General features: G+C 34.6%; 1 long non-coding RNA gene across 1 annotated transcript; it reads left to right on the top strand.

Moving 5' to 3' along the window:
- Positions 1-312: 312 nt before the first annotated feature.
- Positions 313-14,720, top strand: LOC107507201. Its single transcript, XR_001596117.2, has 3 exons — positions 313-421; positions 11,813-11,888; positions 12,896-14,720. It is a non-coding gene; the product is annotated as an uncharacterized LOC107507201 (long non-coding RNA).
- Positions 14,721-16,471: the final 1,751 nt, after the last annotated feature.

Below are 16,471 nucleotides of genomic sequence, written 5' to 3'. Positions count from 1 at the left end.
GAAAGCTGGTAAAATGTAATAATTTCAGAAACATTACTACTGACATTTTGGCTTAAAAAAAAAAAAAAGAGAGAGAGAGAGAAAACGAAAAGTTTTTCTTTTATCTTTCTGTATTCCTAGTTCACCACCTAAGCAAGATATGTATTTCTGAAGGTTCAAACAAATGTTTGGAACTTTTGGAAAATACAACCAAGAACCTTAATTAATAATTAAACTTGTTCTTTAGTGATTTCCTAAGCCCAAATGTCAGAGTTTGTTAGTTTACAGATCTTCAGAGCAGGAATTCAGAATCAGGACTCACACCACGTCAGGAGAAAATCACCTTTAACCTGACCAGGAAGAGTTTAACTCTGTCTGTAGCACCAGATGAGAAGAGTCCTGACCATTGATAGATTACTGACTGAAACAAATTTTGTGACAAGTATGATTCATAGAAATTATATAAATAGTGCATACATCTTGGGTCCTTGTTCATTTATTTTCCCATTATTTGTAATCATTTTTTAAAAATCAGACGTAATTTTAATCCAAATAAAATGGGAACAATTTTTAAGTAAACACTTATTTACTCTCATACGCATGCTTTACCTTTGGGTTTTTAAAGTTGTTCTCCCTCACCAATTCATAGTCCTCAAATGATAAAATATAGAAATAGAAAATAAAAGTTAGTCATCTATGTGTTTTCAGCACAGAGATATTGGTTCCTTTTGTAAATTTTCCTGTACTGACATTTTATTACTTTTAAAAATTTGCATGTGAAGTCTATATTTTATGATTGCATGTTGAATCCTTGTCTTATTTATTTAAGACTTTTTTTTTTAGAAATTCAGAGCTAATTTTATTCCAAATAAAATGTGTAACATTATTTTTAAAAGAGAAAGTAACTTACTTTCATACAATTTCAAAGAATACTGTTATGTATAATATGTACATCCCTTGTATAGCATAGAGATGATTTATAAATAAGTATATATGTAATAGAGAATATAAGCTTTTTATTTATACATGTATAATTGTATATTTCATGATTTTTCCATTTTTATGCAGAGATATATGACATTTGTATATATGTAGAAATATATCTCAGTCCATAATCTAAATACATATATATGCACACATATCAATATTTTCCCAAGGATTTGTTCTTAATCATCTTTTCTCGTTATTCTCTTTTCATTAGCAACCTAACTTAAGCTAATGGCTTCAACAAAAACAGAAAACGAATGTCAATTCCAAGATAACCTGTTTCCCAGATTCCAATCCTACAATTTCACTTGCGTGCTGCCATCTCAGAATGTGAAAATATTTCATAGCTAGATCCCATATGAGCTCTCTATTATCCCGACTTCATTCTGTTTCTGTCAATGGCATCAGCATCTTCCCGGCGATTCAGTTTTTAATATTGTCATTTCTTGGGGCTCCTCTCTTTCTTTGCTTACTTCTAAAATATATCAGGTTCTTTCCAGCTTTTCTCATCTCCCTGGTGTTTGCCCAACTGGGCCATATGGGTTTGTCACAGTAAACTAGCATACATAACCCAGAAATATGGGCGAGAGCTTACTGACTTAAGGAAAAAAAAAAATCTGATGTAATTATTGGTATAGGCAGAGATTTATTATACACTAATGAATGCAAAACCATTGAATACTTTCTAGCTAGAGAGAGGGAGAGAGAGATTGATTGATTGACTGACTTATATTCTGGACTCAGTTTACTTCCAGAAGTTTATAAGTATGTAGCTGAATAGTCAGTTCATAGTCTTCTTTTTTCAGTTTTGTTTTTAGGTGCCAGCAGTGATAGGAAAGGTCAAATCTTACTCTTCATTGGTACTTCCTGACAAAATACTTCTTTTAAATAAATACATCTATAATTGAAATGCTGATTTGCAAGGTTGGAATTACAGTTCTTTTCTTAGTCTTTCACTATGTTTTGTGGCTTGCAGTGAGTCACAGTTTTTATTCCAGTGCCATTAAAAACAGAGAAACAAAGGTAGCCAATATATTCTATTGCATGACTACTCAGCTCATTTGTAATGTTTAACAAAATGATACAAAATTACAATCATATTATAAAATATGACATGGTGACAAAATTACAGTATAATTTAGCTTACGATGCAATGTTAATTTTAAAGTTTACTTTAAAAATCAATCCACCTCATTTCCTCATTTAACAATAAGAAATCAGGTACACAGAAATTAAGTGACCAGCCCAGGATCACAAAGTTAGTTGATGTCACAGCACCCAGGTCTTCTGATCGATCTCAAATCAGTATTTTTTCCCAGCATATTTCTCTTCCACCAGTACTTTCATAAATATTCTTCATGGAACCTTGTAAAGTGAGCACAGAGAAATTTTAAAAGTAGGAAGGATTCTGGGATCCATGTTGGGTCATGCCTGAAAAAATGCTTTGTCTACAACTGTTACTCAACTATTTCCCAAAAGACAAATGAGGTGCAACAAAGGACAAGAGAATCCATCTCAAAGATCTCATTTGAGTATCCCCAAGCTCCTACTCAGATCATTATCAAACCCGTTAGGATGTTTTTGCTTATAACAGAAATCACAAATTTAACTTACTTTAAAAATAATTTTAGAGAAGGTCATTGCAGGTATAGAAAAATGTAGTTTTATTTGAAAAGTATGGGTAAAATTGTATTTTTATATAAAATAAAATTGTGATACCAAAGTCTTATCAGATACCATATATTTTTATTTCAATTTTCTATTCTATACAATAAAGACGCTCTGAGTCAATAGAAGCTATGAAGCATTTTGAGACTTTATTATTATTATGCAACAAGCCTTCATTTCTTTTGTTGTTTTCTTTTCCACATCTGTTCCATTTTTAAAAAAAGTTATTTCCAGTAGTTGCACATAGGTAGTGGTGAGCTAGTATGAGATTAAAATCTTAAAACATAAAGACAAATCTGACGTTTTCCCAACATTCCAACTAAACATGTTATATATTTTTTTCTTCCTTTCCATTGACTTCAACAATTGAAATTTTATTTTAGGAATGTAAAAAGAAATCAATCTCTAAATCACTTTAATTTCTGTAGTTGAATTCACAAAATCTGATGTTCGAAAAACTAAAGAAATATTCTGATAGTTCATCATGTATATGTAGATATTATGTTTATATATATGTGGATACCAGTATATGAAGTATTGTTTCCCTTTTAATTAATTATTAACCTTCTAATAATAGTTACATTTTATTCTTACATGAGTTCTTTATGTGCATTATCCTGTAATTTAGAGTCTTCTGTTGGCATTTTAGAACCATTTTCTCAGCCTCCAATCTATCTTTCAAGTAATCTGGTCTTTCTCTAACTAGCTGACTTATTTTCGAATTTTTTTGTGAGCTTTCATTGTGTTAGGAAATATTGTGGTGTATGTTGTTATGCCCTGTTTACCAACAATTTTATCCAGGCAGCTTAGTTAAAATGTTGGGTTATTGTGAAAAGACGAGTTATTTTTTAAAAGAATTTTAGTATGTTAAAATAAAATAAAATAAAATGTATAATAAATAAAAGAATAAATCAATGATTGATATTGATTTTTATATCATTTTAAGAGGTTTCTCAGATAAAACATTGGTAATCTTTTGATATATAGTTCAGTCCTTATGCAAATATGGTCCTTAAATTTATATTTCATGATTAAAACCTATAGTTTTAGAACTCCCAATGAAACACAATTCATTTTTGAAATTACATTAATCTTTGTTTTCTGTCATTCCCATTACTTTTATAATCGTCTTCCTTTGCGAAGTGTGGGTAGGAGGATGAGCAGTTGATATACATTTTAGAAAACCCGTTTTCTTAGTTCTGCTTTAGGCCTATAGTCTTTATAGCAATTTTCAGTGGTCTCTACTAGTGCAAAAGTTTGGTCTCCTGTTAAATTGCCACCTGTGCTAAGGAGAACTAATCCATTAGAGCTGAGCAGCACTAAGAAGGTGCCATGGTGCCTGAGGCAATCTCTTGAGTTTCAGTTATAGCAGCTGCTGGGAGATGAGTTTGGGATGGTCCTTGTTACAGAAATTAGAAGGATCAGGAAGTAAACAGAGGTGCCTTTCATCTGACCCAGCTCTGAGACAAAAAGGTGGGGTGTGGGGGGAATTCCTCTTCTAATTACTTTACGGGTCAGTTCTCTGAGACTGATGTCAATGTCTGACACTCCTAATCTTTAGGGGAAACTTCTGAAAAAGAGAAAGAAAAAAATCATATGCAATTGAAGCTGTCAAATTTTTCCTTTTAAAAAAGTCTTGCCCTCTGGTATTTGCAGTTCTGCTGCCCTCTATTGGGTCCAGCCCTTTCTCCATTGAGGAGTAGCTGTAAGAGGGAACTTGCGACTGGAGCTCTCCTGACCTGAAAACTTTCCCCTAAATTTCAAGAGTGCCCCTCTTTATATATCAGTTTGTTATTTTAGATTTTCATACTGAATTTTATTGCACTTGATGACTTAGGACAAGGTCTAACTACTATGTTCCTGTTGGTCTTATCATCTTTTGGAGTTGACCTCTCAAAATTGCAGCCATGTCGATTAGCTGCCTGCATCCTTACTGAGCAAAATATGAACAGCATACAAGAGTCTGTTGCCAATGTATGATGACAAGGTTGAAGGAAAGGTAACTAGAGAAAAGATGTGTGGACTTACTTGAGGTAAAAGACTAATTCAAGGATCGGTTCAGGCAGATAATCCCCAATTTATAATTTCTTATTTGCTCTAATATCAAGTATATATTTACTTCTATGTGATGGATTACCTTTTTTTGTTTGTTTTGAGCACAGAGATTCTCCAGCTTTATTTTGGCAATGAAGAGTAAGCTATTGTTTTGTTTTGTCTTTTTCCATTTAAAAAGTCAAAAGTTTATACTTATATACAGGACATATTTTTCTTAAAGAAAATGTAAAATGTTTAGAAAAGGAGAAAAAATACAAACTTTATATTTTGAAACATAGTTTTATAATTATTTTTTTAAAGATGTTCATATTTGTTTCTCAAATGGAATCATAAATGCACGAGAACCACATTTTTAGTTAGGAATAACAAGGATGTTTAAATGGTCTGTAATATATTATTGTGTGGATTCCTATTGTTAGGTAGCTAGTCAAACATGAGTGACAGGAGAACAAAGGAATAGAGGCCTAGCCTAGAGACAGCCCACAGAACAACTTATTGGTAGTTAGAGAATCCCTCCTGCAGCCCCAGAGATAAAGGACAGGAGGTCCATAATCTACAGCTGGTTTATTCTGGCCACAGATGTCCGCTCAGAAGATACTACCCTAACTTGGTCACAACCTCAGCCTCATTATACTGACATTATAATACCATGTTTATGCCCAGAAGTTCATGAACTTAATTATAACAGACTGAATTCTGGGTAAGCATATGCACACTAGGTAAAGAGTTATATAGCAGCCAAGTGGCAATCAAAACGACCTTACGTGCCAGTCACCTAAGAATGCCTTTGTAATGACCCATCTTGGCCCTAATACAGTATAGTCCTTCTCACTTCTAGGGAGTTACAGATTGCTTTGCTGAAACCCCATTCCTCCCCTGAAGCATGCTCTGTCTTTCTAAAATATACTTTTAATAAATCTTTTCTAATTCTCACTGACCTGTGATACTTCACTGCATCAGTGAGGAAGAACCAAGGAAAAATGCTAACTACACTTCTGCGTTGTTATCTCCCTATGCCGCTGGGGTGACACTGAAGTTAAGGTAACACTGTGCCATAATATTGTGCACATTATTTGTTATGTAATTTCTTCAAGGGCAAAGATAAGTTCATTTTCTTTGATATGACAAGAAATAGAAAAAAGATCATTATAATGATTAAAAGTTTTATTTTTGATGGCCTACTTTCTAAAATTTATATTTAATTCAAGATTTTACTTTTGCCTATACCTTTTTCAGTAAAGATATAAAACTTTCTTGATATTTTTTATTAATAAGATTGATTTAAAAAAGAAAAATACTCTGAACTAAGATAAATATCTACTTCTAATAGCAAAATGCCATCACAGATTATTTTTATTTTTTATTTTTCAATTATAGTTGGCATACAATATTACATTTGTTTCAGGTGTACAACATAGTGATTAGACGTCTCTATAACTCACGAAGTGATCACTCTAATAAATCTAGTACCCCACACAGTACATAGTTATTATAATATTATTAACTATATTCTTTATTCTATATTTTATAGGTCCATGACTATTTTGTAACTATCCATTTGTATTTATTAATTTTATCCCCTTTTTCCTCTGACTGCTTTTAACCACCCCCTCATCTGGTAACCCTCAAAATATTTTCTGTATCTATGAGTTTGTTTCTGTTTTTGTTTGTTTGTTTATTTGTTTTGGTCTTCATATTCCACATGTATGTGATATCATATGGCATTTGTCTTCCTATATCTGTCTTACTCCACTCAGCACAATACCCTCTTGGTCCCTGATGAAATATCTTTTCTATCCCTTTACTTTCCATCTGTGTGTGTCTTTTAATCTGAAGTGAGTCTCCTGTAGGTAGCCTATGTAAGGGTCTTGTTTTCTTATCCATTCAGCCACCCTAACTTTTGATTGGAACATTTAATTCTTTTTCTTTTGAAGTACTTGGTAGATATATAGTTATTGCCATTTTTTATTCATATTTTTGATACATATTTTTTCTTCTTAAAGAAGTCTCTCTAACATTTCCTGTAATACTGGCTCGATAGTGATAAACTCCTTTAGTTTTTCTTGTCTGGGAAGCTCTTTATATGTCTTCTGAATCTTAATTATAGATTTGTCAAGTAGGATAATCTTGATGGTAGGTCCTGGGTTTTCATCACTTTGAGTATTTAGTGCCAATCCCTTCTGGCCTGCAAAGTTTCTTTTGAGAAATTGGCTGACGGTCTTATGGGAGCTCCATTATAGGTGACTAATTGATTTTCTCTTGCTACTTTTAAGATTCTCTCTTTGTATTTAAACTTTTGCATTGTAATTATGATATGTCTTAGTGTGGGCCTTGTAGGTTCATTTTGTTTGGGACTCTCTGAACTTCCTGGGGTTGTATGTTATTTCCTTCACCAGGTTAGTGAAATTTTCCATCATTATTTCTTGCTTTCTCTCTCCTTCTGATACCCTTATGATACCAATCTTTTTACTCTTGATGTTGTCCCAGAAGCTCCTAAACTATCTTTATTTTGGGGATTCTTTTTTTCTTGTTGCTGTTCTGATTGAGTGTTCTTTGCTACCCCATCCTCTAAATTACTGATATGATCCTTCGCTTCATCCACTCCATTGACTCTTCCTAATGTGCTCTTCATCTCAGATATTGTATTCTTTATTCCCGACTAGTTTCTTTTTATGTTTTTCATCTCCATTTTTAGGTTTACTATTTGTCATTGTCGTTGTTGTTGTTGTTGTTAAAGTTCTCACTTAGTTCACCTACTCTTCTCTTAAGCTCATTGAGCATCCTTGTAACCAGTGTTTTGAACTCTGGATCTGGTAGATTGCTGGTCTCCATTTTGTTGAGTTCCTTTTCTGGAGCTTTGTTCTATTCTTTCATGTGGGACATGTTTCTTTGTCTCCCCATCTTGGCTTTCTCTTTGTGTCTGTTTCCATGTATTAGATAAAGCTCTTAAGTCTTCCAGTATTAGTAGAGTGACTTTATATAGTAGGTGTTCTGTAGGGCCCAGTGGCACAGTCCTCCCTGGTCACCTGAGCAAAGTGTTCAAGGTATATCCTTTGTGTAGGTTGTGTGTGCCCCCCGCCCCGCCCCATTGTAGTTGAGACTTGATTGCTGTTAGCATGTTAATGGCAAGGATTGCCCCTTGGGATGATCGGCTGTGAGGATCGGCTGGTGAGGTGCTGACCCTACGGAGTAGGATTCACTTTAGCAGGGCTCTAGGGCCTGTCCAGTCTGCCCTTTGAATGTTTCCTCCTCAGATGTACCCCTAGGTGGTATTCTGGCTCTGGCTCTGGTGCTGGTTGAAGCAGGACATTGGGTATGCTGGCCTAAGGGCCTCCTGGGAGGGGCCCAGCTGCAGGCCAAGTTCAGCTGCAACTGTGTACCTCCAGGGCCATCTAATAAGAGTCATCAAACAATTTACAGATGACTGCCACCAGTATTAGGCTTATAAGTGCCTCAAGAGGCCAAGTCGGAAACAGGCTGGATGCCAATAGTACCAGGCTTGGGGGTGCTCAGCAAGAGGTATGGGGCATGCTGAGGCTAGATTCTGCTTCTTTAGGTTTTGTGAGCTTTGGAGAGATTTTAGGAAAGTGTGTACCAGGAGTCAAGACAGGATATTTGTATGAAATAAAACACTGAAAGCAATTTGATGGTCTCAGAAGTTGGGAGAGGTGCAGTCTCAGGGAATCACCTGGGTGGGGCAACCTGTTATCCAGGTTGATGGAGACTTAGAAATAGCAGCTACCTGCATCTGCACTTTTGGGTGGGGGGAGGGCTCAACTAAGGCATAGTGGATACTGCCAGCACTTCTTTCCAGGTAAAAGTAGTCTCTCAAGCTCTTGCCCTGAAGCACAACAATTTAGCATCTCCCTGCATGTTCCTGGCATTCCTTGAGCTAGCTGCCCCGGATGGAGCTCAGAGCAAATGAGTCCATCAACAAGTAAGTCCAGGTGTGGGCCCTTTAGGAGTAATGCCTGAAACTCCTACAGCCCTCCATCTCACTCAGCCACATTCTCCTCTGATTTTCATAGCCAGAAATTGTGGGGACTTCTCTTCCTGGCACTGGAGCCTAGTGTGGAGCTAGGACCCCTCTCTCCTCAGGTGAGAGTGGGGGTTCTGCAGTCGAGATAATCATCCTGATTCTCAATCACCACACAGTGGTTGTGAAATGGGCCATTTTGCATCTCCGCCCATCCTACCAATTTGAGGTGACCTCTTATGTTTGTCCATAGTTGTAGGGCATCTGTTCAGCCAGACCTCAGATGACTCCCAGTGATGGTTGCTTTGTAGTTTTCTTGTAATTTTGGTGTGGTAGCAAGAGGAGGCATGCACAGCATCTACCTTTTATGCCATCTTGACTGGTCCCCAAAGATAATTTTTCTGAATCAATATGATAAAAGATCTCCTGCTAGAGGCAACAGGATTGGTTATAAATTTTGTTTTCTATGAAAACTAACAACTTTGGAAGTGAAATCTTACTTATTCAATAATTTAGCTTTTGCAAATTAAAACAGAAAAACTTAAATGCTGCAAAATCTTCATTTCAAAAGACAAGTGAACGATTTCAGAAACTATGGATTGTTTTACTCCAAAATCCCTTGAAAGGGTAAAGGCCCTTCAAGAAATGGATCTTTGTAATCTTTAAAGATCCACTTCTAATCAGCTTGTACCTAAGTGACTTTCCAAATGAATGTAACTCTTTCTTCCATTTGGAGTAAATGTCAATTTTAAGCCTCAGTTTCTACCAACAACTCTCAAACACTTTCTCTTTGCATGACACTTGAGTACAAGGTGAAAAAGAGACATTTCAAGTTTAGTATAATATAGTCTATGTGTAATAAAGTTAATATAGAAACATACCTAATATATTATAAAGGCTTAAATATTTTTCAGGCACAGAATATGTATTCAAACTTATTATACTTATTATTATAAATTTTGATATGATCCCTATTAAATGTGTTTTTAAACCATAATTCCAATCTCTTATGCATTTTTGCATTGTGATTTTTTTCAGGAAGTTATAATACTATATTATATACATATCAGGATTATTGTTTATAATATATTTTAATTTATGATATAGATATATTTCTCTGTCTATATATATTTAATGATATAATTGTTTGTAGTGGCTGGAATGGATATACTCTAATTTAGCATTAGTACTGTAGAGATAGCTAATTGTCTCCTAGGATATGTGCCCAGCTACAGACTACACACACACACACACACACACACACACACACACACACACACACATATAGATGCAGATATACAAACAAAATTATACACACAGAGAGAAACATGCAAAAATATGTGTACATGGTCATAGGAAATAAGACTGAAGATACTAAATGAAGAAATTTGCAGTAGTTATCTCTTGGTAGTGGAAATATTGGAACTCTTTTGTTTTATCTTTTGTTTACTTATATTTGGTATTTCTCTAAAAGTTTAATGTTGGGGTGTGGTAAAAAGTATTGCACCTTAAGTACATTAATACACAGTTCGAAATAGCTAATGGTATGATATCACCTTTTATTTTAATTTCCATCGATATAATGGAATTAATTGATGGGATCAGCTAGAGAAAATAGGTAAAAACTTAATGGGGTAAATTGCCCTACTTACATTATATTTGTGTAAAGCTGAGCTAAGATTGTGCAAGAGTATAATAAAGAAAACATGGCAATTTCTTAATGAAATCTGGTCAGTCGGGAGAGTCCATTTGTTGTAAGAAGCCATTAACTTCTCCCGTAAGGTATATAGTGCCCTTGACATTAACTCAATCTGTTTTTAGAAGGTGATCAATCTATACAAAATGAGCCCTCACCCTATTATTAATGAATTCCAAAAATATTCCCCTATTGGGAGAGACAAGATACTATAACATAGATGGGAATATATGTACATACAGTGTAACAACACCAAATCCAAACAGAATTTTTTTATATTGCTAATTTCCTTCACTAGTTGTAATGAGATTTGGTGTTAGCATTATCAGAATTTAATAATGAATGAATATTGTTATTTTATTCCTGGAAAGATTATGCATTCACTTTAACAGAGAAACATTTATTCTCTTTGATTATGACGGTACTCATCAATTTTTCATTTTTTTCATAAGTGCTCATGATAAGGATAATGAAGCTGAGATGGGCAATTCATCAGTTTCTGATAAAGATTTGTTGAGGACTTTTATTATTCTAGAAACTTGCCCTCATTTATTCAGTGCAACACTAATACTAATCCCTTTCCTTGCCTTAAATTTTTCTTCCTCTTTTAGAAATTGATAAATGAGATAATATGCATAAAAGTGCTTTGTAAACTCCGAAGTGCTATGCAAATGTAAGGTATTATTATTTAAAATTATGATGTATGCTTGACCTTTAGAATGGTTCTTTTTGTTTAATAATGCTGTCTAGTTCTTTCAATTGCTTGGAGGATCAACTAAAATAGCTCATTGATTAGTAAATTAATACTGCAGTCTTCCTTTTGTATAGGTTTCTGAGATGATAATTTTTCCTGTCTTGAAGATTTCATGTGATTCAGAAAGGAGAGAAGTGTGGCTTTTTAACATTTTATGACTTTGCCAGATAAAAGGGTACTACTTTTAGACCTACTCTCTGTACCGTGGTATTCTATTCCTCTTTTAATCCTTTTGACACTGAGGGCATTGAAATACTCTATACAATCTCATCACTAAAGGAAACTTTATCTTAGAGGGTTTGATCCCTGGGAGTATTTTGCTGTTCACTTAATTTTTTTTTTCTTAATAAAAACACATTTTACTATAAGGAGTAAACAATTTTCTCCTGGGCTCGATTTTTTACACGCTCTAAAATGTCCTTCTCTTTGGTGCTCATAGATATTCTAAATTAATTTGTATTCTGAATTCTTCAGTAGGATCTTAAGGAATTGCCTCTGAAACAAGTTATCTCTACTTTCGTTTTTTAAGTTTGGATTACTCATTCTAATTTCTCTGCAACAGTCATTCTCACCTAGGCTTTTAGAATCCACATGTATATTCTGAGCCCTTGATAAATGTGCTAGTGATGTGAAATGATTTTGGGAAGAGGGATGGTTACTTAAGCTGTGTATTTATTTGTAGGATAATGTTTTTCAGACAGAACACCTTATGAAATGGATCCTGTAAAGTAAAGAACAGCAAAATTCAATCTGCTGTCTGTTGTAAGCAAGAGGTAAGAGGCTTAGTTTTAGTTTAAAGGAAAGTTCGTAGCAAATTAAGAGCCTGGTATTTATCAAAACTAGTTGAAATGTCCTTGTGAGTATAACAAGTTCAAGGCAGAAATTCTTCTATGTAAGACCAATGTGGTTCTAAAAGTATAAATAATCAAATGACTATAGACCTCTTTGAAGATACTTTATATCACAGTATGGTTGTGCTATAGATTTTGCTTATTTTGTGTTGTTTTGAGACTTTATATTATTTTAGCTCTTTCTGACATTTGAAAGTATTTGCTATAAATTCTAAAAGGTTGAGAACTACCCTCCACAGGATTAGCCAACTTTATCCAACAAGAAGATAGTTACTAAAGAAGGAAGATCCTGTTATGAAATTGTCTTATTTAATAGCCTGCATAAACCTTTCTAATGAAATGATACTTGTAACTGATTTTAGTCAGTGTCTTATGACTTAATTTCCTACAAGTAATTTATTTCAAAATTGAAAGTCAAAGGCAATACTACCCACAAGCTCTTGAAAGAATTCACTGTAATGTACCACATAAAAATGTTTTGGTCAACAACAAACTGCATATATGAAGGTGGCCCCATAGGTTATACAGGAGCTGAAAAATTACTATCACCAAGTAACCTTATAGCCATAGTAACATCGTAGCTCAATGTATTACTCATGTGTTCATAGTGATGGTGATGTAAACAAACCCACTGCGCTGCCAGTCTTATAAAATTATAACACATATAATTATGCACAGTGCATAATACTTGATAATGATAATAAACTGTTACTAGTTTATGTATTTACCATACTATCATTTTTATTGTTATTTTAGAGTGTATTCTTTTTACTTATTAAAAAAAAACTTGCTATAGAAAAAGTTTGCTATAGAACAGTATGGTATGTTATACCAGAAGCAGCCTCCTAAACATCTCATGTTTGCCAAGTATTCTAATTGTATCATCTTCCCTTGTGTTTGATTTAATCTTGTGTCATTTTGTTCATCAGGGTCCCTACGCATACAAGTTGCTAAAGTTGCCCATAAGAAGCCACACTGAGTGATTTACTTGGAAAAGAAAAATTAAAACTGATTAAGAACTGCTAAGGTGGAAAATCAGTGATGGTTATTGATTGCCAGTCAGGCACGTACCATTCCACCATAGCTACAACCTTGAAGAACAAAGTGACAAAAGCCGTGCTGTTAAGGCACATGCTTCCTTGAAGGCAATGAGTAAAAAAAATCATGAAGGGCCTACATTAGACATGGAGAAACTTCTAAGACCCTGGGTTGAAGACCAGCCACAGAAGCATATCTCTCTCAGCACCATGGCCAAAGCAAAAATGTTCTTTGCAATATTGAAAGAAAAGTCTGGGCATGACTTCAATGTTGAATTTACTACTAGCTCTGGGTGGTTTAAAGGATTTATGAATCATTGTTCATCACATAATGCGAAAGCGAGTGGTGGGTCTGTGAGTGCTGATGTGAAGGTAGCTAAAAAAATTATGAAAACTTTAGAGAAGCAAACTGTGAAGGAAAATTACTTGCCAGAGGAAATAAATATGGATAGAACTTTCCTATTCTGGAAATGGATTTCTGAAAGGACTTTTATCTATAAGAAGGTCAAGTCAATGTCAGTTTTCAAGGCATTTAAGAACAGAATAAAAGTCTCGCTTAGAATAAATGTTGCAGGCTATAAATTGAAACCTTTTGTGATCTTGGTCAGTGAGAACCTCAGTGCTTTCAGGCATATTAATAAGCAAACTACTCCAGTGTACTATAGGAGTAATAAGAAGTCATAGATGACCCAAATCCTCTTCCAAGATCCCCTCCCGAATTATCATAGTAGCAAAGTGGAGAAGTCCTATTTGAAGAAAATCATATCTCTCAAGATTTTGTCGATGTTCAAAATTCTCCCAGACATCCTCCTTTTATTGGTGATCTTCATCCCAATATCAAAGTGGTTTTTGTCCCTCCAAACTATCTCTTTCATCCAACCAATGGATAAATGGGTTATAGCAGCCCTTAAGACCTACTACCTGAGAGAGACCTTTGCCCAAGCTATTGCTGTAAATGTGGAAGATGGTGAGAAGACACTGATATAATTCTGAAAGGATTGCAACATCTATGACTGTACCAAGAACCTTGCTTGGGCTTGGCATGATATTGAGGAGTATATGAATGACATCTGGAAGAAAACGCTCAAGAGGTACATCTATAATTTCAAAGGCTTTACCAAAAATTAGGAGGTTGCAAAAGTCAACAAGACTGTGGTCGAGATGGCAAACAACTTTAACTTAGATGTGGATGAGGATGACATTGAGGAGCTCCTAGATGTCATTCCTGAGAAACTGACTAATTAAGAGTTGTTGAAACTGAATAGGGATGCATAGCTAAAGAAGAGGCAATTGGAAAGGAAACTGGAGGAGAAGAAAAAGAACCCCTAAGAAAACTCACAATGAACGGGTCAGCAGATGTTTTCTCTGATTTCAACAAGCTCCTTAAAATGTTTGAAAACATGGGTCCCAACAAAAGAAGTTTTTATTAACAGAGAGGAATGATCATGGTGCATTATCTGCTTATCAGCAAATTTATGACAATAAAAAAAATAAACCAAGCAAGTCACCATGGACATATTTCTGAAAAGAGTGACACTCCCAGAAGAAGAGCCCTAGGCAGGTCATTCAGGAGGTATTCCAGAAGAAGGCATTGTTGTCATAGGAGATGACAGCTCCATGCATGTTATTGCCCCCAATCATCTTCCAGTGGGACAAGACGTAGTGGTAGAAGACAGTGATACTGATGATCCTGACCCTGTGTAGGCCTAAGTGAAGGTATGTGTCTTATTTTTTAACAGCAAAAAGTAAATTTAAAAAGTAAAAAACAATTAATAATACTAAAATTCTTATAGAATAAGGATATAAAGAAAGAAAACACTTTGTATAACTGTACAATGTGTGTGTGTTTTAAAATAAGTGTTATTATGAAAGAGTCAAAAAAGATTACGAATTTTTAACTTTAAACTAAAAATGTTACATTAAGCTAAGGTTAATTTAATATTGAAGAAAAAATTATTTTATAAATTTAGCCTAGCTTAAGTGTACAGTGTTTATAAAATCTACAGCCATGCACGATAACATCCTGGCTTTCACATTTACTCAGCACTCACTCATTGACTCACCCAGAGCAACTTCCAGTCCTGCAAGTTCTATACATGGTTCTATACCTTGTATGCCATACTTTTACTATACCTTTTCTATGTTTAGATAAGTTTAGTTATACAAATAGGTATGATTGTTCAGTATAGAAGTATGCTATACAGTGTACAGTATAGCAGCATGCTGTACCAATCTAGGTGCGCAGTAGGCTGTACTGTCTAGTTTTGTGTAAGTACACTCTGATTTTTGCACAATGATGATATCAGCTAATGACATATTTCTCAAAATACATCTTCATGGTTAAGTGAAGCATAACTGTATTTTCCTTATGTATTTACACACTTGTCAAAGAACAGTTGATTCTTTTTGAGCTACTATGAAATTTGGACACGATATATACTTTTTTTGGCACGTATATTTCAGAGAGGAGAAAGAAAAAATTTTATTTTCGTAAAAAAGAAAGCAAGTTTATTTTCTGAATGATAGAGCTGTGGAGGCAGGAATAGTTTGTGAAGTGAGATGAGAAAAAAATGGTATGGAACCATGCCTGAAAGGTCCCACTGGACTAAAGAAAACTGTCAGGAACCTGACTCAGGATTGCAGAACTATATTGTGGGTTCCAATGAAATCATAGACCACAGATCTCACACACTAATATATGTATATATCAATTATTTAAGATGTATAGTGTAGTGTAAGTTAGTGAAAAAGTGTATCTATCTTAAAACCTTAGCGGCTTAACACAGTAAACATATTTCCTGCTCATATTGATTCCAGTGTTGTTGGGTGACCTTTATCATATTCCTTCACAGCCACTCTTGGTTTTTCTATCTTGTGGCTCTGTCATCCTTGGAGACTCGGAGTCCTTTGCTGGATACTCCATAGTCAGGTGACAGATATAGAAAGAGTAAGAGCCTGGAGAATCACAGAAAACATTCTGAGCAGTTCTATCTAGTAGTGAGACATTAGTTTTATTCTGTTGCACAATCTCAGTGACATGGACAGATAGAGATGCAATAGAAATATTGGAAAGTGTATAACTTGGCTAGGAAGCTGGTAAATAGCAACAAATTGACACTGTGAAAAGGCATCATCTCTTTTCCAGCTAGCTAGACACTTCTGCCTCAGCAAAGTTATATGTTTGTTTGTTTGTTTGTTTGTTTTCCAGAAACACCAAATGGCTCAGATGTAAGAGTGGAAAATGTGGCTAGTTGATTTCATTTGCGTATAATGTTTTTCTAAGGGAGTTTGGCAGAAGCAGTGGCAACAAGAAAGAAGTTCAATAAATAATAACTGAATACCAAGGTGTTGAGGAAAGAAATGAATCCATGTAAAGTCAATATACTTGGAGAAAATGGCAACTACATTGAGGGAAGAATGTATAGTTAGTGAAGGATAAAGTTGGATCAGATAAAATGATTTATTTAT

Source organism: Rousettus aegyptiacus, unplaced genomic scaffold (assembly GCF_014176215.1).
Source record: "Rousettus aegyptiacus isolate mRouAeg1 unplaced genomic scaffold, mRouAeg1.p scaffold_m13_p_1, whole genome shotgun sequence".
In the NCBI taxonomy this organism is placed as follows: domain Eukaryota; kingdom Metazoa; phylum Chordata; class Mammalia; order Chiroptera; family Pteropodidae; genus Rousettus; species Rousettus aegyptiacus.
Note: the sequence above shows the minus strand (reverse complement) of the source record. Positions and strands in the feature narration are given on the sequence as shown.